Source organism: Pantherophis guttatus, chromosome 1 (assembly GCF_059756535.1).
Source record: "Pantherophis guttatus breed Tessera chromosome 1, ASM5975653v1, whole genome shotgun sequence".
Classification (NCBI taxonomy): Eukaryota; Metazoa; Chordata; class Lepidosauria; order Squamata; family Colubridae; genus Pantherophis; species Pantherophis guttatus.
In genome coordinates, this window is record NC_142063.1 from 279,209,002 (window position 1) to 279,230,541 (window position 21,540).

The 21,540-nt window shown below is 36.4% G+C and overlaps 1 protein-coding gene across 4 annotated transcripts in view; it reads left to right on the forward strand.

Annotated features, from left to right (window-relative positions):
- The window catches only part of CHRM3 (cholinergic receptor muscarinic 3), a 235,116-nt gene that overhangs the window by 204,008 nt on the left and 9,568 nt on the right, over positions 1-21,540 (forward strand). Inside the window, exon 4 of one of the 4 annotated variants that reach the window (XR_015731458.1) lies at positions 6,826-7,947. The exons of the other annotated variants lie outside the window; for them this stretch is intronic. The gene's annotated coding sequence lies outside the window, so the exon portion shown is untranslated. Of the gene's footprint in view, positions 1-6,825; positions 7,948-21,540 lie in introns of those variants that run through there. 4 annotated transcript variants of the gene reach the window in all.

Below are 21,540 nucleotides of genomic sequence, written 5' to 3' on the forward strand. Positions count from 1 at the left end.
CAGAAAGATGATATAGAATGTCAGGGTAAAGGTACAATGTGGAATTAGTTTCCAATGTGGGATCCTATTTCAGAATTGATATTACTCTCATGCTTACATCTGCAAGCCAGTGTCTTGTACATCAGAAATTCACATTCAGAAACTTCTTTTTTATGTTATGCTAGTTATGTGTTGCACTGGAACATTTGGGAAGTCTGAATACCAGTTTTGTAGATAACTAAATTCTAAGACTGTATACTGGATGTGGATGAGGCTCAAAATCAGGAATGGATCAGGTTAAGTCAGGTCAAATCATTATTTATATAATGCAGAATAAATAGCTTTCATATACTTTGTCTCAGTTCAAAATCCTTTGTGAAGCTCTGGCCCTGTTTTTTCATTTTGGAATTTAACACAGTGGAAATGGCAGTTCCATTGAAAGTTGCATGAAAAATATATCAATCAGTTGTATTAAAATTCATTGTGAAGAGAGGAAGGATCAGTGAGTTCTGTCCTCGACTCATGATGACCCTCAGAGTCAGGGCTGAGAGACTGTAGAGGTAGGTAAAGAGAGCAGGAATGATCAGCAACGCAGGTCCGTTAGAAAGAGCAAGAAAGGGCAAAATAGGTCTCAGTCATATTGCAGGGACCATGTAATACTGAGATCTTTGGAAGTGATATAGATTTTTTTTCAGACTGTAGCATCTAATGTCTGAAAGTGAAAACTAGAAATAATAGTAAGAAATTGCCCTGAAAAATCATGCCAGATTCAAGCAAAGGGCTAAGGTCTAGCTTGGGGGAAATCAGGAGAATATCAACATAATGCACGAACGAGAACCTTAAGAGCTAAGACTTTTTAAAAAAGAATAGTACTCCAAAACTATATTGTTTATAGTTTTGTTTCTAATAGAATTGTTGTTTTTTTTAAATTTGATTTATATGCCACCCTTCTCCGGAGACTCAGGGCGGCTTACAATGCATTAAGCAATAGCCTTCATACTTTTTGTATATTTATACAAAGTCAGCTTATTGCCCCCACAAACTGGGTCCTCATTTCACCTACCTTAGAAAGGATGGAAGGCTGAGTCAACCTTGAGCCTTGGAGAGATTCGAACCAGCAGTAAATTGCAGGCAGCTGTGTTAATAACAGGGTGCTTAGACCACTGTCTCTTATTATAATTGACTCAGGGTACCACAAGATTTCTTCTCTCAACCAGACATATTATGGCGTCCCAAACAGGAAATAAAGGCAAAAATTGGTCCCCAGATGAAAAAGCATTGTCTAAAATTTGTGTGCCATCGTGCAGGTCCACCATTGATGATAGTATGTTCCATAGCCAGTCCTGCATTTCCAATTTTTTTTGCTCATATTATTATCCATCATTTGCCTTTGTCACATGTATTCTAATGTGGACTCAAACGTAATTTAGAGCATATCAAAACAAAATGGAACAGGCAGGATAATCGTGGTGAATTGCTGACTTCAGAAAGGGCTAAAGAGTTCCCTAATATGACTTTAAGTGTTTGTGGGTAACATTTTCTTTTTCTGAAATTTAGCCGACTAATATTCTTCAAGTACTATATACATTTAAAAGCTGTCTATGTGCTTGCTTGATGGGGAGATACAGAGCCATAAAATGTGCACTGAGAAACTACCTTAGCAAGAGGCAGTTGAAATTGCATGTTATGGTGATAATTCCATTATTTGTCATCTCCATTTCCTTTGGAATGGATAGAATTACTGTAACTTGCCAACTGGATTTAAGAGCTTCAACCATTATGCTGAAGCTAAGCAAATTTTGTTCTGTTCTGAATAGTTGGGAGACAAATGAAAAATGTAGTGATGTGCTGACTGAGAACACAGAACACTACCAGCCATGCTCCAATAGGCAGAGGTGATGAAAACGCATCTGCTTGCTCCTTGTTTAAGAACCTAGCACTCTATTTTGTCTTTATATGGAAAGAAGCTGCAGCAATGTTTGAGATTTTATGAAACCAAAGCTCCATGAAATCTCTGAATCATTTCAATTTCAAATATTTCTGAAATGATTCAGAGACATCTAATTGAATACAATAGGCTTGGAGATTTGATTTGAAAATTTGATTCAATAAATAATTTTATCTAATCTCCTTTGAATTAAATCATCCCTTTGAAGCTTTGCACAACCCAAACATTTGGCTCATTACTATCTCCCACCACTTGCAGTACTGGTGTCAGTTTTCGATACTATGTGATCCTTAGAAAAATATTCCCAAATTTGGTTGCCTCCTCATTCTGGGCTTCAACTCCCATCCTTCTCAGCCAGCATGGCTTACAATGAAATATGATGGGAATTTTAATTAGGCACCATCTAGGGATCCAGGAATGGGAACTATTGCTTTAAAAAGAAAATGTTTTGTACACAGACTGCCAGAATCAGGGAAGAAATGCAATCAGCTCAGTTGCTTAGCATCATCACTAGCATTTCTATTTCAGGAAAGTGTGTAAAAGATTTCCTTGATAATATTTTCTTAAGATTGAAAGGAGAAATTGTCTATTGAAGATTAATAACTAGATGAAAGGGGTTTATTTGTGCTTGATCATTTATGAGCCTTGAATGCAGAATAGATTGTTGTAGGTATTATAGCTAATGAAGCTGTAACAAAAAGTTCACGACTATCATGATCTATTTTGCTTCTTTTCTGTACAGATTTATAAACCAATATGCTTAAAGTCTTTCTAGAATTTCTGGTGAAGAGTGTTTAATGTCAAGAAGCCACTGTCTGGCCAGTACCACTGGCAGATAACTAAGTAACATCATCAAAGTTAATAGGCAACAATTCTGATTTAGGCAAATTCCATAAGCAAATGAATGGAAACTAGAATGAAAGTCTATATTAATTGGACTTCTTCCAGCATGGATATCTATATTCCAAGATGGCTGTGTAGATAAAAATTAACAGTGGTGGTCCTAGGGATGAGTAGTCACAAAAGGCTTTGGGGGAACCTATTGTTGAAGGTGGGAGAAAGGGGATAGTAACTTTCAATATATTGACACAGAATTATCTCTTTTTATAGTGATATTTAATAAATGATATTTAGTGACCTTTCTTAATGCATTATGCATATTAGATTAGATTAGAATTCTTTATTGGCCAAGTGTGATTAGACGAGCTGCACTGGCTCCCGGTGGTCTTCCGGGTGCGCTTCAAGGTGTTGGTGACCACCTTTAAAGCGCTCCATGGCTTAGGGCCAGGGTATCTACGAGACCGCCTTCTGCTGCCTATAGCCTCCCATCGGCCAGTACGCTCGCACAGAGAGGGCCTCCTCAGGGTGCTGTCCGCCAGACAATGTTGGCTGGTGACCCCCAGGGGGAGAGCCTTCTCTGTGGCAGCACCCGCCCTCTGGAACGACCTATCCCCAGAGATAGCACGATACCAGACCTCCGGACTTTTTGTCAGGCCCTGAAAACTCATTTATTCCATCTAGCCAGGCTGGCTTGATCCCATCCATTTGGTTTTAATTTGAAATTGGTTTTAACTGGGTTGTTTTAAATTGTGGGCCGAAATTATTTGATTACCTTTTAAACTGTTTTTTAAATTTTGTATGTTCTGTTTTATCTCAGCTGTTCACCGCCCTGAGTCTTGCTGGAGAAGGGCGGTATAAAAATCAAATAAAAATAATAATAATAAAAAAAAAATCTAGTGAACTCCCTGCCAACTAATCCTTTCTAGCAGCCATTCACTCAGCAACTCTCACTCTTGGGTTCTGCTCTCTCCTGCTGGGTCTCCAACTGCAAATTTCTCTTCCTCCTTAATACAAATAGCATTGCCAGTTCACACTATGTGAAAACAATTCTAGAAATGTCCAACCTCTTCCTTTCCCATTATTTAATGCTTCAACCTTTTTGTATGTATACAGCAGGGATGTGAAACTTGATTTAATTGAGGGACGCATCAGGGTTTTGTTTGATCTCAGGGTGGGCTGGGGGGGCAGGCAGCTCAACATCACTCGTGTTGGGAGTGCCTATGATGGCCTGAGTGCTCTGCCAGTGAAAACAGGCTCCCGAGCTCTCTTTTTGCCTGAGACTGCATCCTGCAATCCTCTGCTCACGTCCCTCATGAGCTCCGTTTTCACTGGCAGAGGCACTGCGGACCAGTCCTTTCCTGTTTCCAGGGCAACCCCACGGGCCAGCTCTAAGCACCCCGCAGGCCGAATCCGGGCCCCAGGTCTTGAGTTTGATATCCCTGGTATACAGGTATAAAACAAGTGTTTGAGTTAGGCATGAAATGTGTCCACATGATACTTAAAGAAGCACATATAGAATGAACCATTTCCACGTTCACTATCCTTTATTCTCTTTATTAATAGAAACTCCAAACCAGCCCAAATACAAAAATCAATGATGCAATCATTCTCCCTCAAAAGGTGGCCAACCATTTACATATGAGGCTGATTGCACATCATGTTGGAAATATTGCAGTTGCTATTTCTTTTCCTTTATTTGATTTACAAAAGCACATGCCCTCTGATAAATTCTGAAAATACGATTTAGTGATGTACTTAAGCAAAGAATGGAGACCATAGGATTGATATATTGTAATCGAAATGTATTTTTGGAGTCGCCGGATGTGAAAAAAAATAGCATGGACTCCCAATCCACTGAAAAGTAGAACTGAGCTGAAAAATATCAGTTTTTCAACCAAAAAACTTAGAGTTTAACCTTTATTCTTGGTCCATTGCAGTGCAGTAGGCAATCATCTGTACAATTTAAGGCCTTATTCTGGCTTGTGAGAAAGATTCTAATGTGGCTGTATTGCTTATAAGAACCATCTGCCAAGACAAATCCTATGCTGAGTAAAGGGTTAAAAATGTGGAGAGGTGTGATTTACTGCTAAGTCCTTATGTGTAGCCAGATAGCAGTTCCAAGTTTCTAGTTTTTCTAAATGATGTTGCTAAGCTTCAGTATGTAGTAGCTTACTAAAAAAAATAGCAGTACCTGATGTGATAATAGAGTTCCTATATTAAGGCGGTTTTACATTAAAGGAAAACAAATACATTTAGAGAGCTTTTATGTAACATGACAAGAAGGCATGAAGGGACCTTGGAGGTTCCTCTCCTAATCCAACCACCTGCCCATGTTTTCATGCAATGGGGCACTCAGTCTTTTTGAAAGAAGGGAGGTTCTAATGATAAATGGTAAATGCCATGTCATGCAAATCTTTCATAATCAATAAATTTTAGGCCCATTTCTTTTAAACAATCAACATTTCAAGAGACTATTTTTTTAAAAAAGGCTGTAGCACATTTTATGCAGCATACTTGTTTTACTTATTCAGAAGCTGGGTCTATTCATTTGGAAAGCATGCTGATCAGCAGTAAAATAGAATATAGATTTTCTGGGTTAGTCAATCAAAGAAACAAAACTTTGAATATCTACCTTAGATTCGGTTACATTACGTTCTGAGTTCAAATAATCAGTCTGAAGTGATAATTCAGTTGAAAAAAAAATCTTCTTAACACAAATAGTTCCACAAAAAACTTCCAAAGAAATGAAGAACAATGGAATGAAAGACATGTCACTTCAAGTCATACTGTAGATGAAGAGAAACAGAGAAAAGTATATAATAGGTCATGACTTATTCTCTTGAAATATGCTTCTACGACCCAGTTAGTGATTTAAAAAATGTTATACCTTGGAACGTGGAGTAAAGAATTTTGGGGTTTGCTCCAGAGGTGGGTTTCAGCAGGGTCTGACCAGTTCTGGAGATTTTGAGTAGTTCGGAGAACCAGTAGTAAAAATTCTGACTGGCCCCGCCCCCATCTATTCTCTGCCTCCCAAGTCCCAGCTGAGGAAATGGGGATTTTGCAGTATCCTTCCCCTAGAGTGGGGAGGGAATGGAGATTTTACAGTATCCTTCCCCTGCCATGCCCACAAAGCCACGCTCACAAAGCCAAGCCACGCCCACAAAGCCATGCCCACAAAGCCAAGCCACACCCACAGAACCGGTAGTAAAACATTTTGAAACCCATCACTGGTTCGCTCCCAGCAGATTTACAGAGGCATGAAAACTGATAGAAGATAAGTCCAGCTGGGATAATTCTTAAATAGACAAACAAACAAACAAACAAATAATTATCCATGATTGGAGTTAACAGGGCCTGAAATTATTTTCTATAACGTATAAATGTGTCTAAGAAAAACTCTTTTCCCCAAGAGTTTTTGCAGACATTTTTCCCCAACATTTCCTGGTATGGCCTATGCCATATTTATCATGTTGCAGCAGGTGATATGACAAAGCCACATGGCATCAGCTTTAAAACAAAATAGTCAAGAGAATAACGATTTACAATTTATCTTTACTTAGATCTGAAATCCCAAATGGACAAAGAAAAGGAATAGGTGGTTTTATTCACTGGATATGTGTGGATATCTAGTCAAAATGTTAAAAAGGAAACACACACACACACACACACACACACACACGATAGATGTTACACTTGGCAATGTTAAAATAATCTCATGGGCTCTCTTTCAAAATGTCTGCTTGAAGATTGATTGATTGAAGCTTATAAGTCAGTTTTTGAGTCTTGGTGATTGTCTGAACTAATTTCTGCAATTTTCCTGGCCATGGAAATGGTTTAGCATTACCTGCTTCCTAGGATTGAGAAAGAATAAGGGATTAAGGTCACACAGCTGGCTTTGTGTCTCAGAAAGGATTAGAACTCATAGCTTGGTGCCTTAACCACTGCAACAAACTGGTTCTCCATTGTTCGGATCTAATAAAAAAATAATGCTTTATTAATGGCCAAACTGATGCACTCCTTCTATCCACTACCTCTAACTATGGCCTTTTCTTCTCCAGGGAAGGAGGCAAAGAGATCTAAACAAAGCACAGACGCAGTTAGCCTTAACTGCCAACCCAGCAGTTCGATGCCAACCTAGCAGTTCAAAAGCACGTAAAAAATGCAAGTAGAAAAATAGGGACCATCTTTGGTGGGAAGGTAACAGTATTCCGTGCACCTTTGGCATTTAGTCATGCTGGCCACATGACCACGGAGACATCTTCAGACAGCACTGGCTCTTCGGCTTTGAAACGGAGATGAGCACTGCCCCCTAGAGAAGGGAACAACTAGCACGTATGTGCGATGGGAACCTTTACCTTACAGCCAGAAATCTGTTTTTTTATTTTCTAAGTGAGCTCATCTATCTGGAGTACAGAGTAACTTACAGAAAATAAGATGATAATCGAGAAACACGTGAATATGTTGCTTTGTTCTACCTATGGGGAAAAAAATCTTTTAATAAAATTGTGTGGGCCATGGACAGGGGAGTGTCATATGGACCTTAATGTTGAGAGGCATCACGTTGAAGACCGAAGTCCTAGGAAGTCCCTATGTTGTCCCTACATTACTGCTATTTATTAGAAAATGTGTGTGAGTGGGCGGGGAGAAAACGTAATAGCTCATCAACTGGATTCTATAATTTTAGTTCTCGTTAGATTACTTCAATGGACCAAATTTAGTTAAAGGCATAATATGTAAGTTAGTACCATGTATTGGTTTAAATGTTCCATGCATCCCTGAAAACAACAATCATTAGTTCTGATCTGAAATATACCTGAAAACATGTGACAAGACCAAAGATGATAAATTGCTGGACTCTTATACTTTCCTTCTATTTTGTACAAGAATAGCAAAGACTCCAATGCAAACAGAAGAGACTGAAAATAAAATGCATTTCAGTACTTATTGTGGTTTAATGTTGATCGTCAGAGACAGGCCATAAACCAGTTGACATGTTGACACATAATGACACGTAATGTTTTTACTTCATACAAGAAAAATCTGTAAACAAATGTTAGCCTGAAGCCTTAGAGATAACAAAATATACACAGTGACTTAAGGATTCTACATTTAATGCAAAGATAATTGAAATGAACCTATTTCCAATTTATTTGCAATAAAAACTACTTGTAGAATAGCAACTTTCCTATTTTCTTGTATGATTTACTGACCTCTCAGTTTTGCTTGAAGACCTCATAATCTTGCAGACCAAATTTTAGAAGTCAGCAGGGGTCACCTGAGGATAACCTATAAACTTCTAAGTTCAATTCACTTCCATTAGATCAGAAGAAAACAAGCAATGGGGAAACTATTTGACATAAATTTTGTATTTAGCTACAGTCTGAAATGGAATAATGGGTAGAGATTGCAGGGCATTAATATTATATTCTACTACTTGCTGTTCAATTTTCATCTAACGTTATTTGTAGTATTGCTGGAAAGAAGAATGGCCAATCCCTTGTCCTATAAAATTTAACAGATACTTGGAACTTCATCATTATCCAGTGAAGATAAAAAACAGATGGTTTTCAAAAAGTTGGAAATAATTTAAATAATAGGTTAAGGGTTTTTTCTTTTTAGTCAATAGAAACTAAATTGGAAAGCCTTTCTTCCTATCTTATAGAGATGCAACTTCAGAAAAAAATGTCCTATTTTTGGCTGATACTTATTTTTCTTCTTCCAATATAATATTCCACTATTGAATTGTTCATTTTTTTCCATATAGCTCATCTTTTGTTTTTACTTTATACCTAATGAGGTTCAGAAACAGCGTGAGATACTTTATATATGTCTCTGTCCTGTGGCATACTTTGACTCAGCAATGCAACTGAAGATTGAAAACAACATAGATTCGCAGCAGAACATGCTTTCCACACAAATAATCTCAAATTATAGTATGCATAAATGTATGTATTTGCAATAATTGTAACCCACATCAATCGTATACAGCAAAGACATAAAAAGCCAAACAATAGAAAAACTGGACATCAAAATAATTAGGATACAATTAATGACAAACTCTTGCAATCATTCCAAATCAAAAGACATACTTAACCAGAATTAAAAAATGCAAGGAAGGCATAATTATCATTGGCTTTTCTTGCAAAAATTTCAAAAATGCCTACATTAATAAACTCTTTTGAATAGAATCCAGGTTCTATCCATTGATTTCAAAGCAGGAAAACTGAAAACACTTATTTGCTTAGCAATTCTTTGGCTTGTCATTAGTAATAGCTAAATCCAATGAATGCTAAAATATATGCTTAAGGTGACTTAAATATGTACAGGTAAAATGTCTCATTTTATTTTTATTTTTTTGCTGTTGGAAATAATGCCATTAATATTCTTCATCTCTGCATGAGATATTAAACAGATAAGTTTCACTATTAATTAAAGACAAATAATAGGGAAATGAAATAAAGCTTCAGTGAGGAAGGGTGTCATTCTAACTATTGACATTTAGTAATATTTTATATACTTAAAATAAGCAATTCATCCATTGTATATGTATTATATATTTTGCATTATTTTTCTGAATTGACTATCCCATTCAAGATTTTATCAAAGGCAGCCATATTTGGAGAAGACTGTTCAGTTGTCTGAATGGACACTAAATGTCATCTTTCACCTCCCATGAGTCATGATCAGTATGTCTCTTCCCCGGAGAGGAGACTCTGTTCAGACAGTTCTGTTCTGCCGTTTTTAACATTCAGTACTTTTACTATAGTAGTGCAGTACAAAGTAAGTATTTTTATGTTCAGAATCAGATTTGTAAATCATATATGGAACATTATAGACAACTGTACTTAATGTCTATGGAGATTCTCAATCATCTAGGTCACAGAGCTGAAGAAGCTTCTTGGATGAGAAGCAAATAGTCTTCAAAGAAAAACAAAGTCCAGCATCATCTTGGAAAAAGCACTTTTGGGATGACAATTGGACTTCTTTAAATAGTCCTCACCCCCACGTAGAAAAACAACTGTTGTTGTTTTTATAACAAACTCACCGATATAATTTTAAACATGCATGACTATCAAAAGAGTTGTTAATATTATGTAAAATTGAAGTGCAGGCAGTTGATTTGAAGGTGAACCGAACTACTTCTGCTTTTCATGAGCTGATGCTAAATGTCAAATTGATAAATGGTACCAATCAATTACTTAGGATTTGACACCAAATAAGACTAACCTGGACTTTATCACACAGATCTAGTTCGGAGAAGAGGTGGCGTAAATTAGAATGGGATAGACATTTGTTTACTTCACGTTGTGATGTTAATATGCCAGATTTGTCCTTCACACATTTATATGTAATTGAAAACAGACTAATGTTTGTTATTCGCGTTTTTGCAAATGTTGTGATATAGTTTTCTACAAAAGAAAAAAAAAACACATTACTGAAAACATATACAAAAATAAATATCAATAAAGCAGCATATAAACCTATACAGTATTAGCAACCAGACCCCAATGAAAAATACATAAACATGAGAGAAATGTACATCATTATTTTTATGCAGAAATAGAATAAGACAAACTTATAGCCAGAAAATAAGAAATTGAGTGAAATCAAAATTTGTCCATTTTTACTGTAAATCTCTTCCAGCTTTTAAAAATGATTATGCAATGTAGGAGTAATCTGGATTTATAAATGGATAAAATGCCCTTAGTTTCGGTTACTACTGCACTGACTTCAATCTTCATGATTTCATTGGTAAATGTGATTTTACTGTGATTTCAAGTCTTACATGATTCTATAAGCATCCATGATGCCTACCAAACCAGGAAAAAATCAAGATGTTATGAAAGAGGGCGATTTGTTGATAGGAAATCAGGCTGATTTTCTTTTTTTATGGACAATAATTACCTGCTCATGGACAGGCTACTGACAACTTCAAAAAATAGAAAATAAACAAAAAATAAAAAATAAACAGAAGTCAAATAAGGCATGATTACCCACTCCTGGTGCTTATGGATCAGAATGCCTTGAGAGGGTTTTCTGCTACATAAGGTCAGAAATGCCTACGGTAATCCATGCCAGAAATGCCAGAATACCAAATACCTTTGGTATTCTGGCCAAGCTCACAAAATACTTAGGCTACCTGAGTTTTTGATATGATTATATCTGTAGTCTATTCTGCTGTATAGATTCAGAGTTGGAAGTACTAACGTTAGTAATGAAGTAATAAAAGTGAAAGTTGCCAAAGTAGAAGCACTTTGCAGATCCTAATCTATAGCAGTGATTTTGATGCAGACAATACCTTCTCTACCTCTCTGGTTTCTACATCACGTTGTCTATGGTACTTTTTTCAGTTTCTGCAACCGTTCCAATTTATTAAGGTGAAGCTGTCTTAGAACCCTTAGAGGCCTGTTTGCTGGGATTGCAAACTCCCTTCATTGGCAAATTATTATAACTACAGTACCTTGACGTGGTGCCTCTTGTTTTTTCATAGTTTATTCACCACAGACATCCTTCTCTTTTACAGCTGAACCCTGCCTATGTAACAGATAATGTTTAATCTCTCAAATGGGATTCAGAATCAGTTTCCTAGGATTCAAATTGTGACTTTAAAAGTCTAAAATAGATATTTTGATTATAGAGATGAACAACTTCTTCTCTGTGCATGTATCTTTCAAATGTTCAGCATTTGAGCTATTGTATTGATACAGCTCATGTATAACTCCAACGGGAATACCTCAAGTTCCCAATCAAATCAGTATGAATTACTGATTATTAACATATGGCTCTTTAAGCTGCTAAACAACATCATTTCACAGCATTGACTCATAGACAGGGACCCCCACAGTTCCTTCTATTTTTATTAATCGTGATTTCTTAAAAATGTTATAATGATGATACTCAGTGGCAGCTGGTGCCCTAACAAATACTCCTTTTGTTCTGACAACTCTTGCAACACAACAGAAAATAAACTAGTAGGATTGAGAAACAAGCAACCTGGCTAAGCAGAGGTGTGATCTGAGCCTCAAACCTATGTTTTGACCGACATGTGCTATTACAACACAATGCCTGTTTTTACAGAAATAAAATTAAATCAACAATAAGTGCTTATGATGAAAAATATTAAGCAATTTCCTATTTTTATTATACCAAATAATCTTATTTTTCCTTCTTGGTCAAAACTGGAGAGCACTCTGAAAGGCAAGACCATTTTGGACTTAAACCACCCACTGTAATTTCTCAATTTCCTGTTTGGCTGAATAGCAGATCTTGATTTTTGCTATTTTGATGAAAGGAGAGGAAGGGCAGTGAATAACATTGATTGTCTTTGGCAGGTACAGAACTGTGATGCTAAAGAAGCTGCTTTTACTGATAAGAATCTGCAACTGGCTCTGCTGGAAAAGTTTGATCTGAGAAAATTTTAGAAGTGAGCATACAGGAAGGGTACATGACCAGGAAGAAATGAAACATATTTTTAACCATTTGACTTCACAGAATGTTTCACTTCCTATTTTGGTTTCTTTTGGTATTATATCAATAATCCCATATATTTCATGAGTTCAAGCCTATTTTTAAATAGGCTTCAAATTAATTCTCTAATAGGAAGGATGGCAGAAGAAGAACTAGTTACTAAATGGTTCTTAATCCAAAATTGCACATTTACAAGCTGTGGACAAATGAGCGTGTACGATCCTTCACCAGAAGTATGGGCAGAGAAAATGGATGGAATATTTCTCTGATTTTTTAAAGAAAATAACAGATTTGTCACTATTCTCAAGAAAAAACTCCTCAGAACCCAGAAAAGCCACTGGAATGAGTTATCTCATGATGTCTTCCTGCAGATTTAATTGAAGCAGGGGTATCAGGCAGGGGTGGGTTCTACTTACCTTTACTACCGGTTCTCAGTGGGGCCGTGTGCATGTGCTCTTCTGCGCATGCGCAGAAGCTTCTGCACATGCACAGAAGTGTTTTGATGGGGTCTGTGGGTGGAGTCTCCCGCCGGTTTTACTACCGGTTCTATAGAACCGGTGCAAACCGGGGGCAACCTATCATTGGTATCAGGGAAGGACTGGAGCAGGAAATCCTATAACATTTCAGACAATTTCTTGTTCAGTCTCTTCTTAATATACAGTGATGGAGCATCCACAGTTTCTGAAGGCAAGTCGTTCCACTGGTCAATTGTTCTCACTGTTAGAAATTTCTCCTTAGTTCTAGGCTGCTTCTCCTTGATTAGTTTCAATCCATTGTTTCTTGTCTCACCTTCTGGTGCTTTGAAGACTAGGTTGACCCTTTCTTCTTTGTGGCAGCCCCTCAAATATTCAGATACTGTTATTCAAAAATAATCCAAGGAATCAACAAAACATTTTCTGAATATCTTTGAAAAATATGTGCAATCACTGTACAGTATTCCAACAGTAATTGGAATAGACAGGAATAGAAGAGATTATGTGAGATGAACATTTAAAATATGAGAAAGAAAGAAGGATACACGCATGTGTCTCAAAGCACTATGCCAAAGTGTATCTTTGTCTGGGTATCACAGATATTGCTTTGGCAGGCACCATAAGTGACAGAATGGTAACTAGCTGCCAAATGAAAGACTGTACACAAGAAAATGTTCCTACAAGTAAAATGTTTTGCTTAACTGTCAGTCATTGAATTTAGAATTTGATTTAAAAGAGAATTAAAACACTGTAGTGAGAAGAGACTATCAGCTTAAGGTTGAATTTTCCAGCAACAGTACAAGATTATGAACTCCATTTAATCTGAGTGACATTCTGCTGTTCCTGATACTATTTTGCTAACCCACTCCTGCACATACAAGTGCAAGATTTTTTATATAATATAGAAGAAAATGGAGCAGGCTTTATAAGTGTAAAAGATCCTTGTGCAGGTTGAAATCCAGGTTAGCTCCTAGTCCATATTTGTTTAGACTGCTAAAATGTGGAGCTCTATAAAGGCAAGCCTAAGAACCCCTGAACTATTCTAAGAATCTCCCCAATATTTTTAGACTGTCCTCAGGTTTTTACTGTTATACAGTGTATGGAAACAAAGATAGATCTTTGGAAATACAGAACTATTAATAGCAGTGTGGTGTAATTAGTATTTGTCTTTTCTTTCTAACAGTTTTTTTTCCCTTATATACAAATGGCCGATCATAGCCGTCCTAAAATGAAAAGAGGGTGGCTAGCAAAGAATTAGGTTTTCAAGGAGAAATCCATTCACCCGTTTCTCACAATGCAGTGGTGATTCTCAGTAACACAGCCATAACTTTAAATATCCCTTTTCTGCTTGCTTCTGTTTTCATAAGGTCATTGAAGTCTGAAACTGAACCTGATGCTTTCTGCTGACACTTTACATTGGCAAAGTTGTTTCCTCTGTTTCATTAATGAAGGTCCTTTTGTTCCTTCCGCCTGATGCAATTTACCTCTACCTTGGCAGTCAAAGATGTTACCGCCTGTGTGGAAATGCGTGATTAAAAAAAAAAACAGTTGAAAAGATGAGTATGTGTAAGAGTCATGAAAAGGTTGCCTATATGAGTTTCGCTATTCTGCAGATTGCACAATGTTTCTTTTAGGAGACATGGCAGCGTAACATCGATGTTTATATAAATGTTTTATAATCGTCTTTTATTACTTGTAATTAGGAGGGGAAATCTGCTAGACAGTGCTATATTGTCCCCTGTCCTCCACCTCCCATCAGAGGAATATTTTGATTCTGATTACCAAATAGGAGACTCTCAACTAAGAAACAGGATTCTGTAAATTTGAGGAGGGATAAGGGCAGTCCTTCCTCTGAATTCTACAGAGTGAAAAATTATAAAGTGAGTTATGGGATTAGTAGGAACTGTTCTTTCTCAAACGTTGGAAGTGTTGATCACTGAAGTTTACCTTTGTGCATGTGTTTATTTTTTATATGCCACAGCTTTGTGCCAGAAACCCAAGGTGCAATGTAATATGCCTTTTCTTCCAGTGTGATTCCAACAATTCTCAGTCAGCTAGAATTAATGAAAACATTCAGTGAACTTGGAGGGCAAAGCTCTGAGCTTGATTCTAACCGGTGCCACAACTACACTATACAATACCATACTGGCCTTCACTGTAGTAATTGAATCTTACATTCCTCCCCAAATAGTCACATGTTTTATTTGGAAAGTGGATACATTAGTACGGTTTCTTCTTTGTACATCTTTTCAAAATAATCTCTCCTGGCAGCTATTATCTTTGACTCCCTCTCCCCATAAAGAAACTAGACTACAATTATTTACCAGATTTGCTTTCTAAGAATATTTCTCACCCATTTATGGTTTTGTTGATGTTGTTCTTTGGGTTTTTCTTTTTTCAAAAAGAATCTTTTTTAAAAAATGACCCAGGACACAGAGCCTGAGAAACATCAAAGCATTGGCTATACATATTATATCATTTTTATCTTTTATTTTTACAACCTTTTTTTTACATTCTTATATTCAGTCTAGCTGTTCAATCTCTGCCCCACATTTTTTATATCTTCTACTGCTAATTCTTGCTTTAAAACTCAATACTGATATTTAAAGACATGAAATTGCTTGAATGTGTCTGAATTTTAGGAAGAAGACAGTTAGAAGTATCTGGATTAAAAAAGGAAGCACTGGTCTCAATTTTATTTGAAAATCCTTAGCATAATGTAAGTGAAGTACATTCATACTTTCAAAGATAGTGTAGAGAGATAGTTTATAATTAGTGGAATTTTGCTGGCCCTGGAGAAAAGGATAATACAGTGATGCCATATATTCCCATAAAACTAAACTGGAGAGTGAAAACATCGGGAACATTGGAGATCACAAAGCAAAAGGGGAACCTAAAAAAGATTGTTTCTCTACTATCTTGTAGTGGAATTTCTTTTTCCTCTGCAAATGAAAGGTGCTCTTCTGTTCATGGAGGACAATTGCATTCAACTTACATATGTAGTGCACAATCTTATGCATATTTGTTTTAAACCTCATTGAAGTCTAATGGTAAGGAGATAATTTAATTTTCTGATAATTTAGAACCACTGAAAAAAGTGGTACCAGATAGAAGAGGCATTAGAGAAATACAGGTAGTCCTCGACTTACAACAGCTCATTTAATGACCATTCAAAGTTACAATGGCACTGAAAAAAGTGACTTATGACCTTTTTCACACTTATGAACATTGCAGCATCCCCATGGTCACGTGATTTACATTTGGATGCTTGACAACTAGCACATTTATGATGGTTGCAGTGTCCCAGAGTCAAGTGATCTCCTTTTATGACCTTTAGAAAAGTCGTAAAATGGGACAAAACTCACTTAACAAATTTCTCACTTAGCAACTTAAATTTTGGGCTCAGTTGTCATAAATCGAGGATTACCTGTACACTGTTCCACTCCTTATTCCAGGGAGGAAATTCTTTTTGAGAATCCAGATTCTTCAAAGGGCACAAAGCACCCTTCTGTTTGTTGGTTTGTTTTTCAAGTTATGAAAATAATCCATCAAAGTATGTCTGTATTTAATTATTAAATGCAACTAGTGTAGTTTTTGCTGTGAGGAGCCCATAGCAGTATTATTTCTCTTTGAACAGAAATTTCATACCTACATGAAACTGGAGAGAGAGTTAGTTTGAGGTAGTGGTTAAAGCTCTTGCTAAAAACTGGAAGACTGTGAGGTCTAGTCCTACCTTAAACATGAAAGAAGATGGGTAACTATGGACAGTCATTGACTTTCAGCCCTACGAACTATGCAATTGCAAGCCATTCTTGAAAATCTTGCCAAGAAAAATGTAGTCAATTTCCAGAAGTCAAAACTGTTTCCAAGGGACAAGAAAGAAAGAAAGAAAGAAAGAAAGAAAGAAAGAAAGAAAGAAAGAAAGAAAGAAAGAAAGAAAGAAAGAAAGAAAGAAAAGTAATGATGTCTGAGTGGAAGGAGAAATTCAAGGGGAAAGATGGAGGAAGAAACATTCTCAAGTTTTATTTTTCGTATTGGAATTATATTCATTATATTCATAATATTCATAATAATGGTTCATATTCTAATGGTCTGTTATGTAATATAACAATATAATTTTATATATATATATATATAAATAATCTTGGTAACAACTAAATTGCAGTACAGAAAGAAAAGAAACAAAAATGTGTCATAAGTTAACAAATCTCTAGCCTTCTATTCAAAGACACAAAGTGCTGGTACATAGAGTAGTTAATCCTTCTGAATTTTATTTCAGGCATTAAAATGACTTTAAAAACCCTGCCATTCAAAACTATTCTATGTTCTTATTTAGTAGATATTAATATTGCTGTTAAGATGCTGTTATCCTTGTTACTCTAAATAATTAGCAATGTCCTCTTTCTCTAGTGGCTATAGGGCAAGAAGAAAGAAGCTACTGCTATGTTAAGGAATGCAAAAAACTCTTTTCTGGTTAATGGCATTGCTGCTTCTTATACTGTTCAAGAGGCCTTGTTTGATCCCTGCAGACACAATTGTCTTACACATTCTTTCTTCTTTCTGAGCTTAATGTTCAAACAGTTGTGACAAATTGCCATCTATATTTTCTTTCTTCTTTTTTAAAAAAATCAAGCTGTAGCTATACAGACCCTTATACATCCTTATACATTATACATCTTTTTTTGGATGATATGCTTCTGGAAATGGCCTCAGAATCCTTAAATTGGCTAATTCTGGGAAGAAAGTAAAAGATTTGAGAGAAGCCGCATTAAACTGTTTTCTGCTGTACTAATTTTCAAAAGGGAAACAAAAATAAAAACAATTTAAAGCACTAGGTCAGGGCTGTCAAATTCCCGGCCCACGGGCCGGATGCGTCACATGCTGGCTCCACCCACGCCTGGTTTAGCGAAGGGAAAAAAGTCCCGATACATCATGTGATGCTGCCGTGACAACACGAGTTTGACAACCCCGCACTAGGTCATCACATAATAGGCATTAAATAGACCCAGGTAGCTTTTGATTATGTGTATTGTACTTTGTAAGAACAAAGTTTAAGAAACCTTTTTGATTCAAAATATTATTGTTAATAGTAAATGTTAAGTTTTACTGAAAAACAGTATGTTTTAATGGTATATCAGCAGAAAACCAACCCTTTCAACGCCTCTAATTGCTATAAATAAAAAATGATTTTCATATTTGTAACCTTCAACAACGCTGCTCCAACAGTGCTTTGCCTTAAGCTAATTTATATGGGCTATTTTGCAGTAAGAAATGGGTAAAATCCTAATTATGCTGTCAACTTGAAATTTACAGTTGTGTTAAATATTGATTTTTTTTTCCCTTGTCATTTTCATATATTCAACATGATTATTTCTAAAAGTATTTCTCCTTATGTGAAATACCACAATTCCTGGGCCAAGGCCTTTAGTCCCTCATGGTGAGTTACTTTTAAATCAGTCTTTTTATTCCAGGCTCACATTATTGTACTAAATTTACTGTACTAAATTGTAGACTTACATTACGCTTTGTTATAAATCATGATGAGAAATCCACCCTGTTCACAGTTCCGAATAGAAGTCTCTTCCACATCAGATTTAACACTGAGTTGGGATATTGTAAGATCTTAAGAAACTGTCAGAGTTTGGTGTGTTGTTGGTTTTTTTTTTTTGTTTTGTTTTTTGTTTTTTGAAGTAGCCTGCATTATTTTTGTGACTCAAATGATCAACAGGTCAACTTCTGAACACTAGTGGGATAAGAAGCTGGGATAAATTATTTTCAGTCCATCTCTTATTTCTGTAAGAGAGTCTTAACTCTTTTATAATATTTTATTAATTTTTGAAAAAATAATGCCTTATTAGTTTCTGTTAGTGGTTTGGAAAATTTTAGCAAAAAGATAAATTGCAGCATGTGTGCACTAAAAAAGTGTCAGTTGAGAACTGGATTAAGCCACAAAATTTAATTTAATAATTTAATGAAGGAAAGGAAAAGGAAAAGGAAAAGGAAACGGAAATGAGGAACAGGTGAAAGCAAAATGGGAGTAGACTGGGCAATGTTTTGTGATGTAAAAATCACAGTTGTACAAAATTTAAAAGAGATTTTAAAATTATTGAATAACACTCTGGTGCATTGTGTTGAACTGTTTAATATGAATTGGGATTTGTATGATGAGGTGGATCCATTATTTGTGATATCTGATGCTCTCTCCTACACTTTTAATCCTGATTTTAATTTTGTTTAATTGTCTTTCTGGATTTATTGTACGCTGCCCAGAGTCACATATTGTGAGATGGGCAGCCATGTAAATAGGATATACAAATATATAAATAAACTGCAGCCATTGCAGAGTTGTGATTCAGCAAACATATCCAGAAAATATCTCAAAATATATACCAAAATTACCTTAAGTAAATCAAAGCCATTATATCTACAGATTTGGAGTTACTGCTTAGTTTTAAACACCAATTCCTTGAAAAAAAAATGTGTTGCTGTTTATAGTTTTGAGAAAAATGTTCTTGTTACTTTGAAATTTAGCCTTTCTACAAAAATGCCATTGTATGCTATTCACGATCAACTTATATTACGGGTTCACTGCACCATCTAGTGGATATTAGATAGCTTGAATCTAACGTTCAAATCATAAATTGGGGGTTTTAATGTAATGCAAATGTTAAAACTGAGAGGTTTTGAACAAAAAAAAAAAAGAATTTAGTTTAACGTGGTTATCAACATACATCAACCAAAAGGAAATTAACTGTGAATTGAAGATAACTTCCCTGCTGGAAAAAAAACAACCCCAAATATATGCAAAATCCTGTGTACTGCACTTTCTTGACTGTGTAAGCTAAAGGTTGTCGCTTCCAACTGTAACCCGTCCTGGGGATTTTCTGATCCTCAGTAAAAGTGTGCATATGACCCTCTTGCTTAGGAATGTGAATATATGCATTAATACAAATGTACTAGTCAGGAAAGGAAATATTTTAAAAAAACGTATTTAGATATTACTCCTTCGTTGCTTATTTCTATATGCGTAACAGTTTCTTTTATTCTTAACAGCAAATGACTCGCACCCCAATACAGTTATTATTATTTAGTTTATATTTGGAGTTGTTTTGTTTTTTTTAAAAAAGTTGTAGTTTCATGTTTTGTCATGTTTGACTGAATATTGTGTATCATTGGTACCTGCCCAAAAAGTAGTACGGTAAAAGCAGTAAGATGTGATTTCTGGTCCAAACATACATTTTATACACTTCTAAAGTAACATATTAACTACAGTCTTTCAGTTCCTGTAATTTGCAGGTACAAACTGTATTTCTGGCCTTATAGTCTGTTTTTTTTACATTACATTGTTACAATTTATATGAAAGGTTCATGGTGTTCTCTACCATATTAGGACACAGAATACATTTATAAGAGGAAGAATCACAAGTAGGACCTGGAGGCAAAATAAGACCAGTGTATCGCACTCCCCCAGTCCTTCTTCCTGAGCCCCTCTATCCAGCCAACCACACTCTCAAGGACAGAATTTTATCCTGTATCCCCTAATTAGTCTAATAATTTCAGTTGTGCTAATGTTGATTGGTCTATTACAAGTTTATAACTATGTTAAAAACATAGTTGGTATGCAGTCTCTTCCTTTGTTTCAAGGAGTAAATTTATCAGCTACCAATGAAAACAAGTTTGAGAAGAATCTGGCTATATTTTGGATTGATGTTAGAAATGTGGACATAGGCAACCTATCTGAGGTTCTTCCAACACAGTGAGTGGAGTGGAGTGGAGTGGAATGGAACGGAACGGAATGGAATGGAATGGAACAACTGTTCTGCCCCAGCTACGGGTCCCAAGAAGTGTAGCACATACACACAGCTCCAAAAACTCTGTTTAATACAAACAGACCCCTTTCAAAATGCAGGCTTTAACCACAAATGTCCTTATCAGCCGGCTATGAATTATAGAGATTAAACAAAGTCTGACAATCAGCCCAGAAATCAAGTTGTAACAAAAAACTCACTCTCAAAATGCTCTGCGTAGGACCAAACGTTGTTTCCCACAACATTTGCTATCTGTGTGCGAACTTAAATACGCTAAGGGAGTGGCTAATTAACCCCAAGCCTTACTCTCGAGGAGACCTCCTCCTGAGTAGCCACGCCTTCCTTTTGGTAGCCCTGCGTGCTTGAGCATTGAGAAGAGGCTCCTCCACTTCATTCTCTTCACTTGAAGGAGCCTCTGGAGGTTCTGAAGGCCCTGGCTGAGTCTCTGCCTCTGACACCACATCCTCTTCAGCCTCCTCGCTGTCCGACTCAAACGCCAGCTGCACAGGCTGCTGGCGCAACACCACACCAGCCTCCTCCTCGTCGGGATCTGCCACAATCCGCACAGGCTGCTGGCGGGCCACAACAACAACAGAGTTGGAAGGGACGTTGGAGGTCTTCTGGTCCAACCTCCTGCTTAGGCAGGAAACCGTATACCATTTTAGACAAATGGTTGTCCAATCATTCTTAAGTCACAAAAGGACACTTAGACGTCAAGTGCCATTAACTAATTTTAGTTGACTTAAGGTCCTTACTCTACCTGGTAGTCAGGAAGCTAAAAGGAAAAAAATGGCTTCCAAAACCGACAGGAACCCTGACACTACCATCCTCTCTTTAGTGGATTTCAAAACACCACTGTATTCTTTTTTATGATGGAAAGTCACAGATTAATATAATTCAATATTTCAATTCACTTCAGCCTGAATTAAAGTTGCCCAGTTATAGGTGGAAGTTTTCTATTCCATTGGATGGGGCCTTTCTAGCTCAAAGCCTTGACTTCCACCATTGCAAACAAATAGAGGAA